Source organism: Zosterops lateralis (genome assembly GCF_965231275.1).
Source record: "Zosterops lateralis genome assembly, chromosome: 12".
Taxonomy (NCBI): Eukaryota; Metazoa; Chordata; class Aves; order Passeriformes; family Zosteropidae; genus Zosterops; species Zosterops lateralis.
In genome coordinates this window covers 13,979,167-13,984,814 of record NC_139772.1, presented here as the reverse complement: position 1 = coordinate 13,984,814, position 5,648 = coordinate 13,979,167, and positions in this window count along the sequence as shown.

Genomic DNA, 5,648 nt, shown 5'->3' with positions numbered 1-5,648 from the left:
CCTGCACGGCTTCCAACAGCCAACAAGCCTTGCCATGGCCCAGCACAATAAACACCCTCACAGGCTGGGCAGAAAAACAAGTCCAGGCAAACATTTGCCTGCCCAGGTGCTTAACCCTTTGCAAGTCTTGCTGGCTCAGCTGAGAGGCCAGGGGATCACCGGACCCCTTCCCTCCCCAACCCCAGCTTTTCTGCACCCCACGTTGTAAGAACAGAGTGTATCCTCCCTCTCCTCCTCTGCCCGGAGCCTCCACACACCTGTGGGTTTCAGCTGTAACCCCACTGGAGAGCTGCTCCCTCAACACTGCATTTAGATGTACAGAGTCAGCCTGTTTCCAGCTTGCTTTTGCCTTAGCCAGGCTTGCTTTCTGGAACCATGACAGGTTTGTCATGCCTGTCTCAGTGGCTGATGCATGAGATTCCTGGGCTCCTGACCTGCTGTCCTGGCTGTGGGTGTGTTTTTAGGGTTAATGCACCTGTCTTGTCGCCTAGAAGGGCAACAGATGCCAGACATTAGCACTTTGTTGTTGGCTGGGGATAGTTAAAATAGAGGGTGCTGTGGATAAGGGTAAAAGAGATTCCTGCCCCAGGCTATGATTCCTCATATCAACCCAAGGAGACAGCAGGGAAGAACTGAAGTCTGAGATTCAAAGTGTTATTTGGGGAACACTTTGGAATTCCCCACTCTGTCTGCCCCCCCAGGACAGTGTGATATCAAACCAGAGCTATAAGCAAAAGCAGTGCTGAACATAACTGTGCACCAAAACAAAATGAACTGTCTGCACAAAGAGCAGACAGACGTGTCTGTGTCCCTTCTCACTGACCTGGACACAGCCCAGAGTCCTCCCTGCATGCGGGCATCCTCCCTGTCCAGCCCCAGCCCATGACCCCACAGAACTGCAGGTTCCCTCATCTAGGCCAGTGGGATGAAATTTCGGGACCAAGCCAACTGCAAGGAGCAGGACCCTCTGAGGGCCCCTCCGAGCTGTGACAGAAGGGATGGGGCAGCACTCACAAGTGCTGGAACAGAGGCTGTCTCTGGGAGAGGTGCCAGGCAGCAGTGCAGCTGCCCCGGGAGCCCCCCGGCCATCGCTGGCGGCATCCGCCGGGAGGAAAAGCCCCCATCAGCAAAGGATGCGCCGCTTCCCCTGGGCGCTCACCGGATGGCTGATAAGGAACAAACCCACCCCTGCCTGGCCCTCGGTCAGGCCCCCCCAGCCCTAATGTGACAGGCTGTGAGGAAGAGGACACACGTCCTTTGTCCTTTTCTGCTCTTGAAAGGGTCCCGCGGGCCCCAAGGAGCTCTCACCGCGCTCTGCCCCCGGGGAAGGCTCCTGCGGAGTTTCCCGAGCTGGAGGAGCCTCTGCCTCTCTCTGGGCAGACGATGCCATCGTGCGGCAGCTCCTGCTTTCTCCTGACTGACGCATCCAGGCTGAAAATTGCTGCTTCCGTCCCGGAGTTAATAAGCAGATCCCTCTGTCCTGCTGAAGTGCTTCCATAGCATAAGGAGAGCCCTTAGCAGGATGCTGCTGACTGGGAGCTGGTGTGGGTGATCCTGTTGGTGAGGGCTGTCCTGGTGTAGGAGGGAACACTGTGTGTTGCTTCAGGGACAGGCCAGTGTCCTGCCTGGCTGTGGCACCAGAGCCAAGTTAAACCAATGTAAAGCTGAAGCCATGAGTGTGTGCTTCTTTCCATCCCCTTTGTGCAATTCCTTCTGTCAGACTGGACGCTCACCTGTGCTGCTCTCACCAGCCTGCCTTGGGCACCTGGCATGTGGAGGGCAGCTCAGACTCTGCCTGGAGCCTTGAGAGACAGGGCTGGCCCCAGCTAGAACAGGTTCCAAACCAGCTGCTCTGTCTCATCTCCTGTGTGGAGCACAGATCCAGCCCAGCACTGGAGTCAGGGCAATTCCTCCTTCCCTCCCACAAACGTCCCTTTGCTGACTGGAGCTCACTTGGCTGGAGATGCCCTGGTGCTGGGCCTCTGTCAAGGACATCTCTGTGCTCTTCTGTGGAGGGGTCTGTGAGGCCAGACAGAGAAAACAAGTGCTAATTAAAAAGAGAGCACTGACCCGTTCCTGTGCACTTCAGTCCCAGCACAGAGCTGCTTTCCTGCCTCCCTCAGACTCACCCAGCAGTGACATCTCCACGCTGTGGGTTGTGAGTGTTGTGCAGGGATGGAGTTAGGGGAGTTCTGATAGCTCCTCCCCACTCTCTGCAAAGGTCACCAGCTCAATCCAGTGAAACTGAAAAGGAGATGAATCCCCAAACATGTCACATCAAATCACAGAGAAGCTAATGGGACAGAGCCACGTGGTTACAACATGTGCATTCTGCTCTATATAATTTTTACTGATGTTAAATATTTCAGCAGGTAACTTCCAGGGTTTCCAGAATTGTCCTAGTGGCTGTGATCACAAATTATTCATCAAGTGAACAAGAAAAACCTCTATGAACAAGTGTGTTTCTGAGGCTCTTGGTGGTTTTTTTACCTTTCAGCTGACTCCCTCTGCCTTCCAGAAGATATCTCTTGTCATCAAACAGAGGCTGACCAGCACTAAGAAGCTGAATCTACCCCAGATTGTCCAGCCTCAACACAAGCATGAGACGTCCCATCACAATGTAGCCTTTCCCTGCCCTTCTCCTTGCTGTTTGGTGTGATATTTGAGGAGGGTGCCAAAAGAGCTGCTTGGCTTGAGCCTGCTCAGTGTGGTCCAGCAGCTTTTGATCAGCCCAGGATAGAAGTGGAGGAGCCTCTGTTTGCCCAGTGTGGGCTGGGCAGATGTACTCACCCAGAATCTTCACAGGGGATCAGTGCAGAATCTTCCTGCCAGCACCTGAACCTGTCCCTGCTCTCTCTTGCCTCTCCAGTTCTCAGCAATTGGCCTGGATCACAGCTCATTTCAGCTTTGCCCACTGGAGCTTCTGTTTCTGAACTACACCCCTGGAGAGGCCTGTGAAATGGCACTGGTTCTGAGGAACAGGGACAAGGTAAGTGCTGGGACATGGAGGTTTAACACTGCTGGAAGAGGAGAGTGCTGTCATTCCAGTGGGGTACAGCACAGCAAGTTACCTGCTGCAGCACATCCACAATAAAATGTCTCAGCACTTTTGTTCTGCAAGATGGTGGAAATTTTCCCAGGAGATTCTCCCCCGATTTTGGCCTTACATTGGTGGTGTCAAACCCAAAGGATCTTTTCTGGGGTTTCCAGATCTTCTTTTGTCACTGCCAAGATAAATACCCAATAAATTCTGGCACCTTCTTGCAATGTACTTGCCAGCTGTTCTATTGAGTGCTACACACCATGTTGGATCCTGCTTAATAGGGATTTAAAGAGTTTCTGCACTTCAAGATTTAAATATTGAAATAGATGAAATAGAGCCTGGTTGCAGTGACAGGGGGAAAGATGGAGCTTGTGAGCTGCTGGTTCTGTACAGAATTTTTCAGCACTGAGATGGAATAATGGATGCTTTAACCTGGCAGACTGGGTTTATTGGAATAGTTATGCTGTTTGACATCAGCTATTACATCATCACTAAAAAGTAAGATATAAAGATATATACATAAGTATATAAAGAGAATTAAGATTAAATTATATTTGGGTTTCTTAGGCTTTAGTGAACTCATGAGGCAATTCAATTAGTAATGTTTTTTTCTGTCTTCCTTGGGGTGAGAGGTAGCTTTTAATGAGATCAATTCTCCCAAAATCTAAGGATATAACAATGGCAGTTAAGGCACCAGTGGACAAAAGAAAGTTTGGCTGTAGAAGGTAACTAACTATACCACAGGATTTGAGGTTGACTGTAGCCTCCTTGCACATTTGGAATTTACCAAAAGTGCAGGTGCATGGTGCTTTGAGAGCCTTGGTCACAGAATCACCAGCTTTGCTCACTTGTCAGCTCTGTTATTAAATTATGTCAGGAGTTCTTGGTCCTTGGTATCCTCATGGCCATAACTTTTGGCCAGCTCTGTCAATAAGGGGAAATGATGCCTGATGAAAGTAAACAAGATGCAAATGACCCTTGAGCCTCATTGCAGAGATTTGGATACAGACTATGGGAGAGATGAGCTCATTTTATCCCACAGGATCTTGTGAGGGCTGGATCTCCTCACACTACAGTCAGTAGCTGTTTCTGATCCTGTCTGTTCTATTTATCTTCTGCCGACTGTGGTTAGTTTGCTCCTTGCTTGTACAAGTGAGCAGAAGTGAACTGGAGTGCAAAAGGGATAACATGCCCAAATCTCCCCCAGGACTCCTGCTGTCTCTCTGTTGCAGCCCTTTCTCTGTCACTCTGGCCACGGGAACTCTGGGCATTGGTGACACCATGCAGGTGACAGTGGGATTTCAGCCACTGAACACTGGTGACCATTCTGCATCCCTTAGAGTGCATTGTGACACAGGTGAGTGCTGGGCACTGCACAGGCCACTCTCTGCACCCCTCAGAGCAGAGCCCTTTCTAAGCAGAAAGACTAATGTGGCCATGGGTTTCAAGAGGGAGATGATGATCAGTTTCATGGTGTTCATTGTGTTTGTTTGTCATCTTGATCCTTGTAGAGCTCCATATCAATGCCATTTCTACAGAGCATGGCTGATATTTGTTGTCCCATCTTTCCTGGGAAACACTCACGTGCAGCAGGGAAGGTGAGCTTGGTACTGAAGTGTAAGCCCAGATGAATCCCAGGACTTGGTTGGGAATAATGAAGGTTTGAAAGCTCTGGAAACAAGGAGTCTTTGGTAGGGGTCTGTTCTAGAAGGTGAAATGCTGGCAGGCTGTCCATGATATCCTCATGCTGTGCCCATGCAGCTCTCAGGTTGTGATAAATGTACTGATCCATGGAACTGCTCATTCAGCTAAAAGCTGTGACACTTTCTTCTGTTCCCGGTGGTTTGCTCTGTTCCATGTGCTTCCCTCAGCCTGTGAGCTGAGCCAAGACTGCCCTTTCCTTTGTTCCAGGTGACGACACCCACAGAAGCCTTCATGGAAGAGCAGTGGATGTCCACATCAGGCTGAACAGGAATAGTGTGACGTTTGGGAAGACCTTCATCACACTGCCAAACCACACAACTGTGCACATCCACAACCTGAGTGATATCACAGCCCGCTTCCAGTGGAAGGCCTTTGATACTCAGGAACAGGGTACAAACAGAGGGTACAGCCCTGTTCCAGAGGGTGCAACTGTGTTCCAGAGGGTGCAACCCAGTCCCAAAGTGAGACGATCCTATCGCCAAGGGGTATAACCCTGTCCCAAAGGGGCACAACCCCGTCCCAGAGGGTATAAACCTGTCCCAGAGGGTACAACCCCGTCCCAAAGGGTGCAACCCTTTCCCAAAGTGGGACAATCCTATCGCAAAGGGGCACAACCCCGTCCCAGAGAGGGATAACCCTGTCCCAAAGGGGCACAATCCCGGCCCCGTTACTCCCCAGGCGCACCGCCCTCCCTCTCCGCTCCCCCACGATCCCACAATGCTCCGGGGCGCCGCCGCGGGGCCAGCGGCGCGCGGGCCCCTTCCTTCATTCAAATGAAACACCGCGGGGTGCGGCGCGCGGCTTGTCGGGAGTTGTAGTTCTAGTCGCCCCTCCCACTGCGCGTCCGGCGGCCGGTGTGACTCGCCGTCCCGGCATGCCGCTGGGCCGGGCGGAGCGGGGC